Genomic DNA, 11,398 nt, shown 5'->3' with positions numbered 1-11,398 from the left:
CTTGAGAGTCCCTTGGACTGCAAGGATATCCAACCAGTCCATTCTGAAGGAGATCAGCCCTGGGATTTCTTTAGAGGGAATGATGCTGAAGCTGAAACTCCAGTACTTTGGCCACCTCATGCGAACAGTTGACTCATTGGAAAAGACTCTGATGCTGGGGGATTGGGGGCAAGAGGAGAAGGGGACGACAGAGGATGTAATGGCTGGATGGCATTGCTGACTCAATGGACGTGAGTCTGGGTGAACTCCGGGTGTTGGTGATGGACAGGAAGGCCTAGTGTGCTGCAATTCATGGGATCGCAAAGAGTCGGACATGACTGAGTGACTGAACTGAACTGAACTGATAATGATTCTAAATTTGTAAGAAAACACTAAAGGTTCTGAATAGCCAAAACTATCTTGAGAAAGAAGACCAAAGCTGGAGGTATCATACTTCTTGGTTTCAAGTTATACTACTAAAAAGCTATAGTCATCAAAATAGTATAGTGTGGACACAAAAAAAATGGATACATGGATCAATGGAGCATAATAGAAAACCCAGAAAGGAACCCACACTTAAATGGGCAATTAGTATATGACAAAGAAGGCAAGAATATGCAATGTGGAAAAGACAGCCTCTTCAATGAATGGTTTTGGTAAAGTTAAATATTCACATACAAAACTGGACTATTTTTCGTACCATGCACAAAAGTAATTTGAAATGTATTAAAGACTTAAATCAAAGACCTGAAACCATTAAACTTCTGTAATAAAACATAAGCAGTACTCTCCGATAAGGGTGTGCGGGTGTGTGTGTGTGTGTGCGGGTGTGTGTGTGTGTGTGTGTGTGTGTGTGTGTGTGTGTGTATTGGCATGTCTCTTCAGTCAAGGCAAACAAAAGGAAAGATAAACAAATGGGAGGGTATCAAACTAAAAAGCTACGTACAGTGAAGGCAGATAAGATATATGATAAGGGGTTAATATCCAAAAGACACAAAGAATTCATAGAAGTCAACATCAAAACACCAAACAGCCCAATTTTTAAAAATGGGCTGAGAATCTGAGTAGACATTTTTTTCAAAGAAAAGGCACATGAATATATGCTCACCATCTTTAATCATTAGGGAAATGTAAATGAAAACAGCAATGAGATATCACCTCACACTGTTCAGAATGGTTATTATCAAAAAGAGAACAAATAACAAGGGCTGACGAGGATGTGGAGAAGAGGGAACCCTGGTTCACAGTAGGTGGGGATATAAAGTGGGAAGAGCTGATAGAAGAAAAACACTATGTGGATTCCTCAGAATGAAAGATGGAACTACCATGCAATCCAGCAGTCTCATTCCTAAGTATTAACATGAAGAAAACAAAGGTACTAATTCAAAGAGATATATGCATCCCTGTTTATTGTAACAGTATTTTCAATAGCCAAGATATGGAAGCAACCTAAGTACTCATTAACAGATGCATGGATGAAGATGTGGATAAAGATGTATATGTGTACATACATATACACACACTGATATATAATCCATGGAATATTACTCACTCATAAAAAGGAGTGAAACCTTGCCATTTGTGACAACATGGATGGACCTAGAGGGCATTATGCTTAGCAAAATAAGTCAGACAGAGAGAAACACCATATGAGTTCACTTCCATATGGACTCTGAAAAATGAACAAGTAAAAGAAAAACAGAGTTACTGAGAATAACGGTGGTTGCCAGGGGGCAGAATAGATAAATTTCCCATCCTGAAGAATCCCAAACAATTTTTGCTGAAACTCTACCCTCAAGGAACTCATGTATAATTCCTCACTCTTTAAGTACAGCCTATGCATGGTGACCTCCTTCTGAAGCGTACAGTGTGGGGAGGAGGGGACACAGTAACTTCACAGTGGAGACACGGGGCAATCATGACCTTGGTTTGATGACCATGGAAGCATCATCAATGATATCATAGAGATAGCATTTGATATGATGTTATGATTATGGTACTTTACCCCTATCATCTTCCTACCAAAACCCCATAATCCCAATATAATCACAAAAAAAGTTCAGACAAATCCCAGTTGAGGAACACTGTATGAACTATTTGTACAGTGACTACTCTTAGATGATACCACTCTAATGGTAGAAAGTGAAGAGGAACTAAAGAGAGTCTTGATGAGGTTGAAAGAGGAGAGTGGAAAAATTGACTTAGAACTCAACATTCAAAAAACTAAGATCGTGGCATCCAGTCCCATCCCTTCATGGCAAATAGATGGGGAAAAAGTGAAAAGAGTGAGCGATTTTATTTTTGGGGGCTCCACAATCACTGCAGGTAATGATGCAGCCATGAAATTAAAAGACGCTTACTCCCTGGAAGAAAATCTATGAGCAACCTAGACAGCATATTAAAAAGCAGAGACATCACTTTGCTGACAGAGGCTCATCTAGTCAAAGCTATGGTTTTTCTAGTAGTCATATGTGGATGTGAGAGTTGGACAATAAAGAAAGGTGAGAATTAAATTAACCTATGTGTATAAAGCACTTTCAGGGCCTCCCTGGTAGCTCAGCTGGTAAAGAATCTGCCTGCAATGCAGGAGCCCCCAGTTCAATTCCTGGGTGGCGAAGATTCCCTGGAGAAGGGATAGGCTATCCACTCCAGTATTCTTGGGCTTCCCTGGTAGCTCGTATGGTAAAGAATCTGCATACAATGCGGAGACATGGGTTTGATCCCTGGGTTGTAAAAGATCCTCTGGAGGAGGGCATGGCAACCCACTCCAGTATTCTTGCCTAAAGAATCTCCATGGACAGAGGAGCCTGATGGGCTACAGTACATGGGGTTGCAAAGAGTCAGACACGACTGAGCAACTGAGCACAGGACAAAGTACTTTCAAACAGTAAAATCTTAACATGTATTTAATTTTCCTTAATTTCCATCTACAGACCACCCCCCATCTGCATTCGCAGGCAAATGGTATAGGTCAGTTTAGGAAACATTGATCCTGTATCAATCAAAGTGTTTGAAATTGGGTTGGCTTGGGTATTTGTGAACTTGTTTAAAGTTTCATAAGTAAAAAGATTCAGAGGTTACTACTAGAGTTCTACAGATGAAAAATACACATTGAAAGGGATTTCTGAATTATCTGATTTCATGGTGAGTTGCTGCTAGCATTAAAAACATGAGCTCAATAGAGACTATATGTTCTAAGTTCTGTAGCTTTGTCCCTAACATTTATGTAGTGAGATGTCATTTTAGTTTGCTTTTACCAGTTTGTATCAATTAATATAATTTAAAAAAAAAAAAACTCCGTAAATTGTGAAATAGTTATAGGCAGTTCTCATCCTGCATAATTGTAAAATGCCATAACAAATACCACGGAATTTTTGATCTTAATAATTCTGTGACTTTTAAAATCCTTTGTTACAACATAATTTTTTCCCTGTCAGTTATAAATGTATAAGAAAAATTTTAAAATACAATTAACATCTATGTAATATACTGTGATTTAAAACAATAGAAACATTGATAATTAAAGTGTTTAATTTCTTTGTCAATAACTTATCAACAGTAATTTAGATAGTGCTTATTTTTTTCACCATGTAATTTATGATATACAGAGAAACAGCATCTTATGTCCAGCATATTATGCAAATTGTCATATTGCTTTCTAGATTGATTAGTGCTAATATTTTATCCTTTGCCCTTTCAATGACATAAAATGTCTGCAAGTGTTCGTTTACTGTGATTTTTTTTGCCAGTATCACTTTCTGCATTCTTTTCTTCACAACAAATTTCCTTAATATCTCTAGGATGCCCTCACTCTGTTCTACTGGTGGTGATCTAGACACTCTCAAACAGCTGTTGCATAAGCATTCCCACCGCCAGCTATTTTGTCTGCAATTCCCTTGGTGCATGCGTGCTCCGTCATGTTCAACTCTTTGCTACCCCATGGACTATAGCATACTCGGCTCCCCCGTCCCTGGAATTTTCTAGGTGAGAATACTGGACTGGGTTGCCACTTCCCACTCTAGGGGATCTTCCCAACCCAGGGATCAAACTCACATCTCTGGTGTCTCCTGTACTGACAAGCAGATTCTTTACCACTATGCCACCTGGGAAGTCCTTATGGAAATTCAAATTTCTTTTAGTAATATCACTTTTCCTTTTTTGCCTATGTTTTCCATTATTGGAGCCAATGTTTTCTTTCAATGACCTATTTTTCTGAAATGTCACATGCCTTTATTACCGGGGTCAAAGAATCATTATAAATACTTGTTCAGTGTCTGTGGGTGAACTGATTGACACATGTGGAATGACCAATCTCCAGCATACTTTGAAAGAAGTGTTGTGATTGGGACTAACGAAGATGCAAATATGATATTTACATAGTGGTTTGTGGGACTGAGGCAATAGTGATCACGCTTGTACTTTACATAATTACCTACAGTTAATATATCCTGGCAGAGAAGGCAATGGCACCCCACTCCAGGACTCTTGCCTGGAAAATCCATGGACAGAGTAGCCTGGTAGGCTGCAGTCTACAGGGTCGCTTTAAGAGTCAGATGCAACTGAGCGACTTCACTTTCACTTTTCTCTTTCATGCATTGGAGAAGGAAATGGCAACCCACTCCAGTATTCTTGCCTGGAGAATCCCAGGGATGGTGGAGCCTGTTGGGCTGCCATCTATGGGGTCGCACAGTCGGACATGACTGAAGTGACTTATCATAGCAATATATCCTGGTAACTGGAATCTGAACTCTATTGTTGGGGACTGGTATTTAACTAATCTGTGGTAATTGAAATATGTGCACATCAGAACTATGGAGAATGGTGACTGTCTATATAAGAACAAGGGGTTATAAAATCCAATCTCTGTTAACATTTTTATACATATAAATTCTTTCCAATATAACTGTTTCAATTTCTCAGGAAGAGGCCATAAGTAATTCATATATCTGTTCATATACATGAGAATAATTCACATGTCTTTTCAATCATTAAAGCAAGATTTACTAAGTGATTGTAATGTAACTTCCAGGAGGATAGAAAAAAAAAATTCTGCCCTCACAAAACTTACCTTGTAGTAAGGAAAGTTCAGTTCAGTTTAGTCTCTCAGTTGTGTCTGACTCTTTGTGACACCATGGACGCCAGGCCTCCCTGTCCATCACCAACTTTTGGAATCCACCCAAACTCATGTCCATTGTGTCGGTGATGCCATCCCACCATCTCATCCTGTGCTGCCCCATTCTCCTCTGGCCCTCAATCGTTCCCAGCATCAGGGACTTTTCAAATGAGTCAGCTTCTTGCATCAGGTGGCCAAAGTATTGGAGTTTCAGCTTCAACATCAGTCCTTCCAATGAACACCCAGGACTGATCTCCTTTAGAATGGACTGGTTGGATCTCCTTGCAGTCCAAGGGACTCTCAAGAGTCTTCTCCAACACCACAGTTCATAAGCATCAATTCTTCAGCACTCAGTTTTCATTATAGTCCAACTGTCACATCCATACATGACTACTGGAAAAACCGTAGCCTTGAATAGATGGACCTTTGTTGGCAAAGTGATGTCTCTGCTTTTGAATATGCTATCTAGGTTGGTCATAACTTTCCTTCCAAGGAGTAAGCATCTTTTAATTTCATGGCTGCAGTCATCATCTGCAGTGATTTTGGAGCCCAGAAAAATAAAGTCTGACACTGTTTCCACTGTTTCCCCATCTATTTGCCATGAAGTGATGGGACTGGATGCCATGATCTTAGTTTTCTGAATGTTGAGCTTTAGGCCAACTTTTTCACTCTCCTCTTTCACTTTCATCAAGAGGCTCTTTAGTTCTTCTTCAGTGCCATAAGAGTGGTGTCATCTGAATATCTGAGGTTACTGATATTTCTCCCGGAAATCTTGATTCCAGCTTGTGCTTCTTCCAGCCCAGCGTTTCTCATAATGTACTCTGCATATAAGTTAAATAGACAGGATGACAATATACAGCCTTGACGTACTCCTTTTCCTATTTGGAACCAGTCTGTTGTCCCATGTCCATTTCTAACTGTTGCTTCCTGACCTGCATATAGGTTTCTCAAGAAGCAGGTCAGGTGGTCTGGTATTCCCATCTCTTTCAGAATTTTCCACAGTTTATTGTGATCTACACCGTCAAAGGCTTTGGCATAGTCAATAAAGCAGAAATAGATGTTTTTCTGGAGCTCTCTTGCTTTTTCCATGATCCAGAAGATGTTGACAATTTGATCTCTGGTTCCTCAGGCAACTAAATAAATAACTTATAAAAAGCTTAGGTAAGCACAACAGCAAAGGAGACGTTAAAGTGTAACATGGTGTGAGGAAGGGGGTCAAAATTTTAAGTATGGACATGAGGGAAGATTTTACTGAGAATCTAAACACCTAAAGGAAATGAGGGATTGAAGCTTATGTACATCTTACAGAGGCACGTTGTGAAAAGGGATTGGTAAATGTAAAAGCTCTGAGAGTGGTTCTGCTACATTTAAAGGAAGAGAGAGAAATCCAATGCAGCCCCATGAGAGGGAAAGTGGAAGAGATGCTAGGATTGGGTCCAGGAGAGCCAGAATACACAGACTGTCAAATATTAAAAGTCAAAGCAAGGCTTGAGCAGAAGAGTGGGATGAGCTAATTTACACTTTAATAGCACAACTCTAGCTTCCTTCTTAAAAACAGAGTGAAGAGGTGTCAGGGCAGAAACAGAGTGGTAATTGAAATTCTACTGTAATAATTCAGCAAAGAAATCATGGTGCCTTGAACTAGCATAGGGCTTTCAGAGTGATGCTAACTAGTTGAATTCTGTATACATTTCAAAATCATAGAGCAATGTTTCATTGTCACAGAGATGCTCACATGATCCTCTAGACTTGGTTGAAAGGGAATTTGAGATATTATTTGACTGGGAGAAAAAGGAGTAGCCCAAACACTAAACTTCTGTAAAGAAGTCTATCATTAGCCATGATAGGTCTTACTCAGCAAAATGCGCCATTTTCCTTGCGTTTGTGAATACAATTGGAACAAGAAGAAAGAGCGTATTTGACCAAGACTTTTCAAGGTTAATTGTAGGGGTCTCTTAAGCTTTGTATGGGTTGTCAGTTTCCTTTCAAAAAATGAAAGGCAGGGAAAGGAGCCTATGTCAGATGCAGGATAAGAGGCAGCATGATTCAGTCCAGGGAGAGCTAACCTACCCTCCGGAATAAAAGACAGAGTCACGGGGCCACAGGGATTCTCCTCTGAAACACCTTTATACAAAAACGTGAATACATAACAGCCTAATGCAAAAGCCAAAGTTTGTGCTTTCAAGAGTCCTTTGTAGAGACACTTATTCACATGAAGGTATATCTTCATCTCTCAACTAGTTCTAGTATCCAGAGGAAAACCTTCTCAACTTTTGAGTATTTGCGTTTCCAGTATGGAACAGAGAATGCAACTTTGTTTCAGTTGCTCACGGGTGAGGTGACATATGCAGAGATTTGCGACAAACTTGTGGAAAATGTATCTTGACCAAATGCTGTAAGTTACATGTGATAATCTTTGTTTAGTTAGATCCTCTCACTAGCGGAGGTCCTGTGAGTACCCTTCATGTTCCCTTCCTGATACTCACTCCCTCCCTCCAGACACTTTAACAGCTAAGGCTACAGGATGTTCATTTTAACACATTATGCCTTCTACTGCTGCTGCTAAGTTGCCTCAGTCGTGTCCGACTCTGTGCGACCCCAGAGTCGGCAGCCCGCCAGGTTCCCCCATCCCTGGGATTCTCCAGGCAAGACCACTGGAGTGGGTTGCAATTTCCTTCTCCAATGCATGAAAGTGAAAAGTGAAAGTGAAGTCGCTCAGTCATGCCTGACTCTTTGAGACCCCATGGACTGCAGCCTACCAGGCTCCTCCATCCATGGGATTCTCCTGAATACTGATTTTTGTCAACCCCAGGTGACTCATCTTTCATAATTTGTCGCGCTGGATTTCATCAGCCACTTCATACTGGTTCAGGGGAAAAGTACAACAAAATCCAATTGATTCAACATGAGATGATTCATCATTACATGACATGTGTTCAATGATGAAGTTCCAGGATAGACACAGTGAAAGTCATTTAACTATTCAAAAAAATCAATGGAGAAAAATAATAAAATCTTTCTCTTGGTTAACCAATATTCATAAACATATTTCTAAACATTCTGATCATTTTGATTAAAAACTCAATTAAGAGCAATCTCCTTGATTTTATATATATGTATGTATATATATATATAACTCATTTGCAGATTCAAAAGTTGGCTAGATTAGTATAAGACGAATGCATCAAGTACAGCACATTCCAATGTTTACCCACCAAGTTTACCTTGATTTTTCAAAGATTCAATTCTAGCCATTCAGCACCTGCTAATTTATGAGAAATACAACTTATAAGTTCTTCTGAATAAAATTTCAGAGTGCTCCAAGACCAGCACATCATCAAGAAAAGTAGCTAGACTCATTATCAAGAATCTGTGATTGCAATGCCAAATGAAGCATTATTTTGACTGGTTTCACTGCGTTGTCTTTCTTCCTTGGCAGTCTGCCAGCTGACAGATTTTTTTTTTTTTTTTGACAGCTCCCAAAGGGATTTCCATAAATCCCATATGTCAATTTCCCTATATATTATGTACAGGAATAAAATGAACAATCCTGCTGTACATTTAAAAGACACCATCACTGCATGTACAACTTCTTTGGATAGCTGTTTTCCTAATTCACAGATATTTAACCATAACCAAAATAGTTATATGATGGATGTGATATTGAAAGTGAAAGTTGCTCAGTCGTGTCTAACTCTTTGTGACCCTATTAACTATACAGTCCTTGGAATTCTCCAGGCCAGAATACTGGAGTAGGTAGCCTTTCCCTTCTCCAGGGGATCTTCCCAATCCAGGGATCGAACCCAGGTCTCCCGCATTGAAGGCAAACATTTTACCAGCTGAGCCACAAGGGAAACTCGAAGTGATATTAAGTATAAATTTACAAGTTATAGTAATTGGGTAGAGTAAGTTTCATTCATTCAACACATCAAAGATATGTAATAATAGCACTGTGCTGAGTTTTTTATTTCACTTTGTTTTTACATCTCTCCTAGGAACACAATTAAATCCTTATTACACTAATGAGAAAACTAAAACAGTGATGCTAGAGATTTGAGCAGATGAAACCTAACCTATGATATATATGGACCAACAATTTTAAAGTTAATTATAATTAACTATCATGTCCATTAATCATGGATGAAGGTAGAAATGGATAGCAAGTGGAAACGACCAACTTTTAGAGTAGAAAAAAGAATTTCAGGGATAAGGAGGTTCATAGCAAGAAGTAAGTCAAGGCTAGATGTTACTTAGTTAAAAGTATTGTAAAGTAATTAGCCTCCAATTAAAATAAATAAATTTATATTAAAAAAATAAAGTCCATATGGTTGCAAATAAAAAAAGAAAAGCGCACAAGGAGAATGAGAAGGAATAGGTGGAAAAGATTTCAGCACACACCAAGAACTAGATGTGGAAAAGCATATGTAACTGCAAAGAGTTTAATCTGTTTGAAAATGAACCTGATAGTGTGAAGGAAAAAAGAATCTAAAGAGAAGGATGCTGCAAAATTGTGGAAGAATGTGTATCCTGCAATAAGTTTAGATGCTACGCTAAGGGCAATTGTTAGTCACTGAAGCATTTTAATCATAATAGTTCTACATTTTAGAACATCACTCTGGCTCCAAGTGGGAAAGGATTAGAAGATAAAGAGCTTTGAATTCAGAGAAACTTAATAGAAAATCACTGTCATAGTTTACTTAGTTAAATTTAAATATGTTTTACCTGAAATAAGAGGTTAAGAATAAACAATAAGTGTAGAGAAAACATATGGAGAAACAGGAATTGAGGGCAGTGGCTTTTAAACATCATCATATGTCAGAATCACTTGAAGGGTGTGATGTAACACATATTGCCGGGGTCCCAGGGCTCTAGATACTCCCAAGGGATCTAATCCAGGAGATCTGGGATGGGGCCAAAGAATTTGCATTTCTAAGAGGTGATGCTGCAGCTCTGGTTAAGAGCTCCTTTTGAGAACAACAGATCAAAATAAGGAAACTGGGAAGGGAATAAAAAAAAAGGCAGGTCACGCAGTCACACCCTTCAACCTCATACTGTTGTTGAATATAGGAGAAGGGCTGTCCAGGGAATAAATGTGAAACGAATCCAAATCACTCAGTTCTCATCAGTGTTCAGGATTCTGTGTCTCCAGAGACCACTTTCCCCTACAAACTCCATTTGAACGGTTCCAAATCACACTTTCACAACATTGTCCCTGGCAGGCTTTAGAAAGAAAGTGAGCTGGGTCTCGAAGTCACTTTGGTTTATCTACAGATTATCCATGTACAGAACTGAATTAATCATTGTCCTTGTTTCCAGACACAGTTCAGTTCAGTTCAATCGCTCAGTCGTGTCTGACTGTTTGCGACCCCATGAATTGCAGCACGCCAGGCCTTCTTGTCCATCACCAACTCCCGGAGTTCACTCAGACTCATGTCCATTGAGTCAGTGATGCCATCCAGCCATCTCATCCTCTGGCGTCCCCTTCTCCTCCTGCCCCCAATCCCTCCCAGCATCAGAGTCTTTTCCAATGAATCAACTCTTCACATGAGGTAGACAAAGTAATGGAGTTTCAGCTTTAACATCATTCCTTCCAAAGAACACCCAGGACTGATCTCCTTTAGAATGGTCTGGTTGGATCTCCTTACAGTCCAGGGGACTCTCAAGAGTCTTCTCCAACACCACAGTTGAAAAGCATCAATTCTTCGGTGCTCAGCTTTCTTTACAGTCCAACTCTCACATCCATACATGACCACTGGAAAAAACCATAGTCTTGACTAGATTGACCTTTGTTGACAAAGTAATATTTCTGCTTTTGAATATGCTATCTAGGTTGGTCATAACTTTCCTTCCAAGGAGTAAGTGTCTTTTAATTTCATGGCTTCAATCACCAGCTGCAGTGATTTTGGAGCCCCCAAAAATAAAGTCTGACACTGTTTCCACTGTTTCTCTATTTATTTCCCATGAAGTGATGGGACCAGATGCCATGATCTTAGTTTTCTGTTGAGCTTTAAGCCAACTTTTTCACTCTCCTCTTTCACTTTCATCAAGAGGGTCTTTAGTTTCTCTTCACTTTCTGACATAAGGGTGGTGTCATCTGCATATCTGAGGTTATTGATATTTCTCCCAGCAATCTTGATTCCAGCTTGTGCTTCTTCCAGCCCAGCGTTTCTCATGATGTACTCTGCATATAAGTTAAATAAGCAGGGTGACAGTACACAGCCTTGAAGTACTCCTTTTCCTATTTGGAACCAGTCTGTTGTTCCATGTCCAGTTCTAACTGTTGCTTCCTGACCTGCATATAGGTTT

This window comes from Bison bison, unplaced genomic scaffold (genome assembly GCF_000754665.1).
Source record: "Bison bison bison isolate TAMUID 2011002044 unplaced genomic scaffold, Bison_UMD1.0 scf7180017864533, whole genome shotgun sequence".
Classification (NCBI taxonomy): domain Eukaryota; kingdom Metazoa; phylum Chordata; class Mammalia; order Artiodactyla; family Bovidae; genus Bison; species Bison bison.
Note: the sequence above shows the minus strand (reverse complement) of the source record.